At 41.1% G+C, this 11,521-nt stretch overlaps 1 non-coding gene across 1 annotated transcript; it reads left to right on the top strand.

The window, feature by feature from the left end:
- Positions 1 to 514: 514 nt before the first annotated feature.
- On the top strand, positions 515 to 678 carry LOC124156664. The gene has a single exon (XR_006864373.1). It is a non-coding gene; the product is annotated as a U1 spliceosomal RNA (small nuclear RNA).
- The last annotated feature ends 10,843 nt before the right edge of the window (positions 679 to 11,521 follow it).

The following is an 11,521-nucleotide window of genomic DNA, read 5'->3' as shown; positions in this document are numbered from 1 at the left end:
GACAGTTAAGATACTTCAATTCTCATTAAACTTAAAATTTTACCATTTTATCGAGAACTGAAGCCGCCATATCGAGTTAGACCGGATTTAATTTGTTCAGTTGCTGATAGTTTGAATATGATGGTTGCGCTGGAAAAAAACAGATATTACTTAGCTGTGACCGTCATGCGTGAAAAAATAGCGTTAATTATTTGTCGGAAGGTGCCTAGAAATCAACAGTTAGGCATCCGCAAGCTTTACACCGACCAGGCCAGATGTGTCGCGAATTTCGAAATTGGCGCGTGGGAACTTGACGGAAAAGGGTTAAAAATTGGCGATAAGCGATTGGATATACCTTAACTGATTTGTGTGCTTTGACTATAACTAGGGAAAATTACTTAAAAATTAGCTTGTGTGAATGATGATTTGCTATGGCATGCACAAAGGGTGGTAATATTGAAAATCTTTAGTTTGCTAGTCGCAAAGCAGTTTAAGGCGAGTATTGGGTGGTGGCGCAGGTGAGCCCCTCATTAGCATACTTACCTGGCGTAGAGGTGTAACGGTGATCCCCAAGGCCGTTCCTCCGGGACGAGGCTTACCCATTGCACTCCGGGCGTGCTGACTCCTGCGATTGCCCCAAATGTGGGTAACTCGGGCGTACAATTTTTGGTAGTAGGGACTGCGTTCGCGCCGTCCCTCCATAACTGGTATTCTTTGAGGTAGCCTCGAGTATTATCGTATGGTTGACTCATCAAGAAGCATGCAGCACAGTGGGAATTTCGGTTCATGGGATTTGATCCGTGCAATGAATTGCATCTCAAATCGTTCTAAATGAACTTATCTTGAATCCAAGACAATCTGTCAACCTGCATTTCGAATATATCATAACTGGTATAGCTATTCTCAGTGATTATTATATTTCATTTTCAATGCATCTTTAATTGATTGTTTTTAGATTTTAAAACCTCTTATATTGGCTCTTTCGTGGATTTTCCAATTTTTTTACACCTTCCTAAAAAAGTTTGACCATGCATTATCATCAGGGTAGCAGGCCAAACTGGTGCCAAAAAACGTATGATAAATCTCTATACGTTCCTTCCACTTTCCCAACGAGAGTTTTGCTATAACTTCATCGGCAGCTGTACGAAATGTTTGCATCGAAAGATCGGGCGTTAAATGTGCGCATACTTCACGGAGCGAATCCACATCTGTCATCTTACTAATGTTTTAGGCCAGATTTTTGATAGGTATGATTTTATGCATGTACCTACACTACCAACATGTATGTCCCCTCCGACCGATGACCAATTCGGGCAACGACTAAAGCCACGCGATCATTTTTTTCCATCCATGCCGAGGGACAGCTCTAGCGAACGCTCCAATAATGTAGGTACAGAAAATTTTTTTATAATTTAAATAAAAGTAATGGTAAAATTTAGTAATTTTATTTTGTTATTCATATATTCAATTTCATGTAATAAAAGCATTACCATCACATTATATTTTTTCAAATCATTTTGTGGGTACATTGAGACATAACTTCCATATTAACAATATTTACTTCATATTTATGTTGTACCAATACCGAATCAAAACACAATTATCAACTGGAGTCACTTGTTTACATATAATTGCAGTCTCAATAAGGATTCAAATTGGCGATTAAAGTTACTGATTGGTGCGATTGGGTGATAGTTCCCAATCGTAAGGGTATTTAAAAGTGGTCATGTGGCAGGAGCGAGCGTGATTGAACACGTACTTCAAGCGCATACTTTTCTGATACATGATTGGGCCTATCCTTTTGTGGAACCATATTTTTTTTAAATTTCCTTTCCCATTATTTGTGTCCCTACATACGCAAAATTGAATCTGCTTCGTGCCATTTCTCGAGCGCTGCTTCATCATCACATATTAAAACTCCATGAAATACAAATGGAAAAAATCAGTGAAAAACGATAAGATCAACAGAAGATAGCAGAATAAATAGCAGAGCGGCGCAACATACGCCAGAGAAAGACCCAGAGGATAGGTCATTTCACAGAGACACGGCGATCCCGTGTTAAATATAATCGAGGGAATAGCAGAAGCATAAGCGCCCGGATGACTGCCAAGAGATGAATACTTGGAGCTGATCAAGGAAGACTAGTGGAGGAAATATATTTGGTCCCTCAGGGAAGCGTTTAGAGATAGAGAAAAATGTAGGGGTGTGGTGTGCCTATCTTATGGTTGCAGATACCATTGCGAAAACGACCGAAAAGCCCCATTGGAAAAGGAAAAATACCATTGAATCACATCTTCGGCTGGGTAAAATTTGACGGAAGATCAGTGTCGTAAGTCACTGTGCTTACGTGAGAAATGTAATGAGGCATAAGTAGGGTCTATCTTAGGGTTGCAGATACCATGACGAAAACACCGAAAGAGGTTAAATAATAACATTGAGTCACATCTTCGGCTGGGTAAAATTTAACGGAAGAAGTCACCGTGCTTGGTTGATAAATGTAATGAGGCATAAGTAGCCTTATGAAGCGCACGAGATTAATAATTTGAGCAGATCAAGAAGAAAATTAGGAAGAGGATCATTTGGCCACATACGGAACTGAAAATTGATAGTAGAGGTTCACGGTGGTACTTTAGCCAGTGCAGAATGTACGAGGGTCGTTCAATAAGTAATGCCCCTTATTTTTTTTCTCAAAACATATTTATTGTAAAGAGTCAGAATTTGGTGACAATATGCATCAACATGTCTTGTCCGTGCCCTATTTTTCTATGTAGTACCCATTACGTTCTAAGGCCTAGCGCCAACATTTTGGGAGAGCATGTTTTCCCTGGTGGTAAAAGCTTTTGTCTTGTACGCGTTGCCATGCCGAGCGTGGCTGATCATTGAGCTCTGTTTCTGCATCTCCCGAGGCTGTAACAATCCTTACCCATCGCCCAACTTCATCCTACCAACTGCAGCGTTGCCATTCATTGCACTCAAACAGTTATGGATGTTCACCACGGTATCTTTTTCTGTACACAAAAATTCAATAACAGCACGCTGCTTTTAACGTAAGTCGTATGTAGACGCCATTTTGACGCTGTACCACGGTTCTGCCATCTGCTAGAACGGTGTCAAACTTCATCAGCGCAGAGAAAAAACATCAATTGTGAAGCACCGACAAGGACATTAATCTATATATATCAATGGCTTTAAAAAAAAATGTGGGGAATTACTTATTGAACGACCCCAGTATGTCCAGTGAGTGTTCTACCCTTCCTCACTTTCCCAGTTATCCTTAACTAGCTACGCACCCGAAGTGATCACAGCTGTCAGTCGGCTCCCAAAAGTGTACAGCAAATGATGCATGCGGTCGCTATCATCCGGGATCGTTAATCTTGCCTTTAATACTTAAAACTCATCCTTTTCATTCTGAATTACTTAGAGATATGAAGTGAAACACTTTGCACTTTCCACATAAAAATTTATTAAACCAAGCGGATTTTACCCCGGAATTGCTGCACCGAGTCAAAAAAGGAACACAGCTGGATATCAGAGAACAGTTGGAAATTTTAAAAATTGTAAAGAGGAAAGAAACCATTGCTAATGACCACCTTTTCCCTTTCCACTCCCCCCTCCTAGACATTCCACTATTACACCCCAAAAAATCCTTGTGACGCCAACCCACGCTCTTCTTTGTAACTACCTCTGGTTTTTCCCCTATCCCTTCCTACCGTCACCCTTCCCGTCACTTACCTCTCCCCTTCCCCTCCAATCACCCGACCACAGAGTATATATACCGGCAAATTCTTATGGGTATCACTAGTCTTGAAAATGGTACAGTGTAACCGAAACTAGTCGGCAATAAAGTGTGTGTTTTTGTGTAGAAAAGCTAAGTAATTCCCTTCCAACCATAAAATACAGTCGACAAGTTTCGCTGCATTGCAGCATTATCAAGGGCATCAGCTTGATAATGCTGCAGTGCAGCGAAACATGTCGCTGTAGTTTAATAAATTTTTTTGTGGAAAGTACAAAGTGCTTCACTTCATATCTCATAATGGATCTCCACAAAGTATCTGCCTCATCCATCCAATTCACTGAATTACTTAGTCATGCAGGCGAATATAATGATAAAAAAGTCATCGACATCGAAATTGGCATGAATTAATACAAATGATCGCCAAGTCGTGAAGTAATTTATTCCTTCCCACTCCACCGAAAATAACTCATTCTGTCCTTTCACATAGGATTTTTCAACAAATTCAATTATTACATATGCTACATCAACCATCCCCTAGATTGAGGCAATCTACCCACGCGGGACTCGAACCCGCGACCCCTTGTTTGGGAAGCGAGGACTTTACCCGAGCCCCGAGGCCGGCATGTCCTTCTTTTAGGTTTTTTTTGTATTCACGTCGTTTACTGATTGTTGTCGTGGCTATCATGGTCATATCGTTTGCGTGTTTCATGATGACAGATGATCCATCGTTCCACTGTCTTCGTCTCCAAGCTGTGAGTCTTCTCACCCTCGACCGTATGCTATCAGCAGTTTCATCCCATTTCCTTAGTTCGCACGGCTATTCGGATCGAAACGATTCGAAAACTTGCGACAACATCCCCGCGGCTAACGGAAATGCGTCTTTTCTGTGGCGAAAGGATAGGAGGTGTAAAAAGGCCGTATAAGGGTGGCACGAATGAAGAATGTCGGGTTTATCAGCAGTCTTAACCTGCACCCCTCCAGTATAGAGGTCTTGGAAAACTTCGGGGAGCGTTATCGGGGTGCATTCTTTTTTATGATTCATAGCCGTTAAGTCAGTCGAGTCGTTTGATATCGATAAGCGCCTGAGTACGCCCCTCCTCCGATCATTGGTCTTGTTGATAGGAGAGCGCCATTTGAGTGGTGGCGCCAAGAAGACAAGAGCATGTGCAGCAGGGGAGAGCGAGAATCACTTTTTTTCCTTTATATCTCCTGTGGTTCCCATTGAAGTCACGGATATTTAACCACGTTTGGATATAAATGAATCATCATGAGTCAACAGCCCTAAGATTGGTTTTACGCAGCCCTCCATTCCTCTCTCCTATTCGCTAGGCTTTTTATAGCGACGTATTTCTTCTCTTTTACATCCTTCATAACCTGTCCTATGTAACACATTTGGGGCCGTCCCTTGCCCTTCTTCCCTTCCACCTGTCCTTCTACTATTGTTTTATCAGGCCGTCATGTCTTATAATGTGGCCAACTAACAGTGTCGCCGACTCCATGGGGCTTGAGGGGGCCCGAGCCCCCTAAAAAATACGTTATGGGTGTGAGGAAAAAATGTGTCAGGCTTGTCGATTTTCCCCGGAGTATCCTGATATCGATATTCGTGTTATGAGGGTTCTAATTTTGATCATATGACTCTTCTAAAATGCTTAAAAAACTTAAAACTCACTACTTCCAAAATTTCCCGGGGCGAGATCCCCGGTTTGGACCCCCCCAATATTTTTAGTTAGTCGGCATCCCTGCCAACTAAGTTGTCCCGTCTTCTGCTTAATGTTTTTAGGAGGCTTCTCTTTTCTCCCACCCTTCTTCGCACTTTCTCGTTACTACATGGTCACTCCATTTTATCTTCATCATTCTTCAATAGCTCCACATTTCGAATGTTTCCACTCTTGACATCTCGGCTGTTGTCAACGTCCAAGACTCGCCTACATTGAGAAACATGCTCCATGTGTAGAATCTAATGAATTGTTACCTTGCTTCTATGCTTATGCTATGTAAAAATAATTTTTGATTCTTTTAATTTTTTAACGATCCAGAATTCGGTCAAAAATGTAGGCCTTTTTGGATTAGGCCTTTTTGGATTACTCAAATAGAACCCATTTATGTCGCTTGATGTGAATTGATTAAAAAACACCCGGTACGTACTGCTAAAAGTATATGCCTTGGGTATGACACCGATTACCCAAATTTAAAAATACGCTAGTATGACCAACTCAGCAGTCGTTACCAGTAATGGGGTAATTCATTGGATGCATTGATTTTTTGTCGTGGTTTGCGTCGCGTACTTAAGTATTTAGCTGTTCATTTCGTTCATGATTTTTGACGGAGGGTTCTTCAACCTGCTTTACCCAAAGGTTTCAAGAGACGTAAGAAACACAGCTGAGGAGAGGTTTGAAGGAGAATTCGCACGAGGAAGGCCTAGAAGTACGTACTTGGAGCAGAAATAGAAGGACTTATGAGGGAAGAACATAAGAAAAATATGAGAATTTGTTAGGTAGGGAGAGGGAAAAATAGAGGGCTGAAATATACCAGCTTAGGATTGTATTAGTATGCTTGAGGAGGGTTTGGTATGGTTTGATATTTGATGGAGGTGACCTACAGCTGAAGTCATTCGTGCCATGAGGGAAGGGTATGGAGGGAAGGGTGGAGAGAAACCCAGCGTCGCCATTATCCTGCTCTTAACGAAAGGCGCCAAGTGGACCACGGCTTAACGTCCCATCCGACGGACGGAGTGCTGCGCTTGAAATGTCCTCCACACAACGTTCAAGCAGGGATCGGACAGTCTCTGATAATTCTCTGCCGCGGCCGGGATTTGAACCCGGGCCCGCCAGGTGGGAAACCCAGGTGGGACAACAACCAACCAACACTCTAGCCACTACACCAACCAGATCCCCAGGAGGGTTTGGATAAAACGTGTATATGTATATTTATTTCCTCATCCCCTTCGTAATACTTCATTTTCTGTTATTGCACTAAATGTGCTATGTACTTACTATACTATGTCTGTAAAACTCAGACAAAGCTTATGACGAGGATAATAAAACGAGATGGCAAGAAACAATTTCCAACTATAGCTGTAGCGTGCGATGGTTTCATGAAATTGCCGAATGGAAATGAATTCTTGTTTAAGTGTAGGCCAATCTTGTTTGAATACAAAGCTCTGTAGCGGGATGATAGGGACAAAGGATACCTATCATCGCACCGTTACCCAATTCAGGTCTGTTGCACACGTCCATTTTTCATTCTTTTTTGGTTATGCGTCCTATTCCGTGCTCCTACGACAATCCGACCACCGAGTCTGATGATTCAACGGCATTCGTGGGCGGCATAGATAATATCGCGTCCCGTATACCTCGTGCATTTTCGGATGCAAACGAATTCCCACGTTGCATTCCCACGCCGAAACTTCATTACCATCTGATTGCACGCCGCGTCCACTTTGTCCGTCGATCCTCTCTTCGCGGCGAATGGTCTGCCCCTGGCCAGTTGATTGGCAGACCGCAACCCGACATCCGAAGCGTGAGTGAGCCTTGCGGCCAATATGACTTCATATACCCATCTATAGTGGCGGTTCACGTGTCGGAATTGAAGTGACCGCGGCAATCGAGTAGACGTGGCAGATATTGCTCCAGAGTTCCTGTCGGAAGAGTCTGGGTTCAAACCATGCTGCAAGGGAGGGATTTACCCAGGCATTCTTCAGATTCTACCTGAGAGGAGCATGCTTGAGTTTACAATATCGTCCATCGGAAAGGATGTAAACATTTTGACCCCATGGTCACATGGAGAGTATCATCAAAGACATAAGTATAGCGATGCATCGCCGAGATAGTGGGTATCCGTAATAGATAAACTCGGATGGGAATCTCTGTCATACCCTAGATTGAAAAATAGACTAAACCGTTTAGAGAAATTCAAGAGCAGTGTCTTTTTTAACGAAGTTAGCCATATCTTACGAACGCCAACATACTGCGGAAGATCAGTTCATATAAATAAATTAAGAGAGATAGACTGTGAAACAGACAGATTCAGAATGCCTTTTTTTCCTCGATCAATGAGGGATTATAACGGCAGCTTTGAACTCACAAATAGATTAGATGACTTGTAGTGTAGCCTACTAACTTATGTATACCTTAATGCATGTTTCTGAATTTTATCATTATTTGTAGAACCATGTGGTAATATAATTTGTTAGTATAAGTAACGTTTTTTGAACCGTGTAGTGTGCATGTGGGAGTCCAATAGGGTGGTTTCCTATTATTTTTTTATTGCCTTAATCGAAAGATTATTACTCCTGGAGTACGTATTTCGCGCTTTTAGATTTTTAAATGACAACATCTATTTTTCGCGATTAAATGAAAAGTGAAAATTTTCAAGCGCGCGAAAACGCGACGCTTAAGTATGAATGTCGGGAAATATCTCCGTACGTCGTATTTCTGGTTCCCCCTCCCGCCCGGTGAGATGACCTTGAGGCGAGGCTTAGCTCTGATACGTCGCAGGATGCTAGCGGATAGCTGAGTACCTTGCTGAACGGTAGCGCTTGGCTTAAAAAAGGTTTATTAATACCTTATCAAACGAAGAAAACTTTCCGACATTAGCCAGTTTTAATAGGTGATTATTAAGACATGTTTCCCTGAGCTCTGTGCCTCATGCTTGCATTGGTAACCTCAGACGATGCATAACTCCTATCCTCTCGTGTAGAAACTAGGTCCCTGTGACGTCATGCGGAGTGGAATCGCATGGGCGCCAATCTGGCCTTTTTCAAATGAGGATAAAATTTGACCCTTGCCATTCGTCTAAACCGGTATTTCAAAAACCAAATAATTTGTGTATTATGAATACACTAATGGTGGGTAACGAATCGCAATCAATGCCTTTCGTTTTCTTTGATGAAGGAAACTACCCTATTGTATGCTGCATGCTGGTGATTGATCACCCCCTGCCAAAAACCCCATAAGTAGGTGGCTCGCTCTAGAAGGGAAGATTGATATTTTCAATATTAGTGAATGCCAGTGGCGGATCAGAGAGGGGTTACGGTGGGCTACAACCCCACCCCCCCTAGGGTACCCAATTTACACTAGATAAAATGGTAATATTATTAAATTATAAGGCCTATTTACAGGAAAGGAGAGCTCGAAGGGAGAGGAGAGTTAAATTTCATTGAAAAACTCAATTCCTTGGAAAATTAGTCATGATACAACCTTAAAATGTTGTAGCAAGCCTCAAAATTCCCGAAATATTCGTAACCTACCGGACTAACACTACTACTGGGAGGTTATCCCCCCAGGTCCCCTACATAGTCCCCTCGTACCTATCCTGGATCCTCCGCTGGTGATGGTAGAATATTTATTAAAGGTACTTTATCACAGATTTAAAAAGAAAATTTTGCAAATAACTGTCCCCAACCCCACATTGAGCCTCCCCTTCCTATTCCCATTTATGCCTATCCCCTTTCATTCTATCTTTAAATCCTATTCTCATCCTCTCCCTTCCACACTCACCTATAAATCTTCCCTTGAATACAGGTTTTTGGAATCCCCTCCCCGCTCAGTGCGTCCTCCATTGATACCCTCTGTCCTCGCTGTATCTCATCTAGATGTTACGCCTCTTCACCTACCATGTCTTGCACTTCTTCGTTCATCTTCCAGTCCCCTCCCGTAGCATTCTCCATTCCCCCCCTCCAGCACATCAAGTCCTTCACCGTTCTCTTTCCTCAGCACCAGCACTGTAAACATTGAAGTTTTTTTGGAGAGAACTAGAAGCGATTTAGATTTTTTATACGTTAACCATGGAAAGGTAACGTATGGGAGCAATTTTTTAGGCATTGCTTTAAAGTTTAAGTATAGTTTACCATCCGTCGAATGGAATTCTTAAATGAGGTCTTTCAGGGTACCGAATCAAGAGTAAATTTTAGAATATCAGTGAGTAACATAGTTGTTTTTTTTCAATCCAGATTTCTCATTAATTTCATACTTTGGAGAATAATTATGCTGTATGTGTCATGGATGAACCTCGCCGCGAAAACATATTTGGCTCAACCGGGCCTAATTACATCATTAATATTGCTAAATTATTTAATATTTGGCAAGTAAATATTTTTTCATGGCAAACTTCATCCTTCGGTTATATAACTGTGCACGCGTGCGCGTGACTGCGCATGAAGTCACTTGTTCTATGCACTGCTTTAATAATTATAGTATCAATGATCCAAGCAGCAGATAATATCCATCAGATTTCTAAATAAGGTTGATAAATCCACAACACGTCATCATTACAAGATGAATATTTTGACAACGTTGCATACATATCCTACTTGTAACATCCACGACGAGTTGTAAAAATAACGTCTCGGCGGTATCCAAGTCGTAAAATCTGTGATATTAAAAATTGATATTCCCAACAGTATCCATAAGTACGACATGTATGCTCTTTATAGAATTGAAAAGCACAAATGCTTTGCCTGTATGTCTGGGGATTACCAAAAACCGTAGTAAGCACACCCATTGTCTACTCATTAGATGTTATGAAGATATCTAAAGGATGTTGTGATATGGACCTCCATGTCCACTGTTGAACGTCCCTACATCGTTTTTTGGCGGATTCTTAGGATATTTGATAGAATTCCATACAACATTAAATGGATGTGACATAGATATTGCTCGGATGTCATATGAGTGGGTGAGAAGCCAAGGGTTACAAGTGATTTCTTTTTCCCTACACGGAGTTAGGTACAGAAATTAGGTATAGAAAAAAACGTGATCGACTAGATAACGATATCGACTGTATTTGATTTTCCGCTTGATGTCAGCACAGAACTGAGATTCACTCGTATCCCTTGGCAACCAATTTTTGTGTATTTTTTCTAACAATGAACTTCACCTAACTCTGCTGAGAAAAAAAAACACTTGTACCTCTTGGCTTCTCACCCCCTCATATGTTAACGCCGACAATGTTGTCTGGTAGTTTCAGAGACATCCATTGCTGCTTGGGGATGTTGTACTTTGGTCTACCGCCGATGTAAATCCTCATTTCTCCCCGCGTAGCCTCCAGTTGCAGCTAAAATCCAACCACCTCGCATATAGTCATATGCATTGTGCATCCCGTTCCACCATATGACCACATATGATGCCTCGATTTTTGTTTTAATAAACTTATTGTGTGAAAAAAGTCACCAAGAAAAAATCATTCGCCTTGACCGGGATTCGAACCCGGATACCGGTCAAAACGTCGGTTTAATTTTTCTTGGGGATGATTTTTTTCTCTGTGGATATTTCACACAATCTGTACACAACTTTTTTATTATGGAAGAATGAAAACTAACTGCAAGAATATGAATTGAAATTCGCTCTCGACATCGCAATCTGGTTGTCCTCTTTTACGAATTTTTAATGATAGGTTTTTATGGTATTTTTATATTATTTGGTTGTTCTTATATTATCGACTATACTTATATAATTATTTATGCTCAGTAGTTAAATATTCTTGTCATTAAATTCTTGCTGACAGGAAAATCATGGCTTGATTATCCGCAAACATCACCGATTTAAAAATCATTCCCCTATCTTGATGACAAATAAAGTCGATATATTTTTAGTGAGTGCAATTTTGTTCTATTATTTTTAAGTAACTGAATAAATGAATGCGTTTCTTTACCTCTCAGTTTGTAGAATTGTTTTTATTTCATCTGGAGGTTTGGTCAATATTTTTTTTAGTTCTTTGCCAACTTTCGATGATTTTATCGTCTTTCTCAGGCTTTTGTACCTCTGTTGGGAAATAATCGTGGGAAGTTGCATGTATTTATTTCAATT

The sequence above is a fragment of the Ischnura elegans genome, chromosome 3, assembly GCF_921293095.1.
Source record: "Ischnura elegans chromosome 3, ioIscEleg1.1, whole genome shotgun sequence".
NCBI lineage: Eukaryota > Metazoa > Arthropoda > Insecta > Odonata > Coenagrionidae > Ischnura > Ischnura elegans.
Note: the sequence above shows the minus strand (reverse complement) of the source record. Positions and strands in the feature narration are given on the sequence as shown.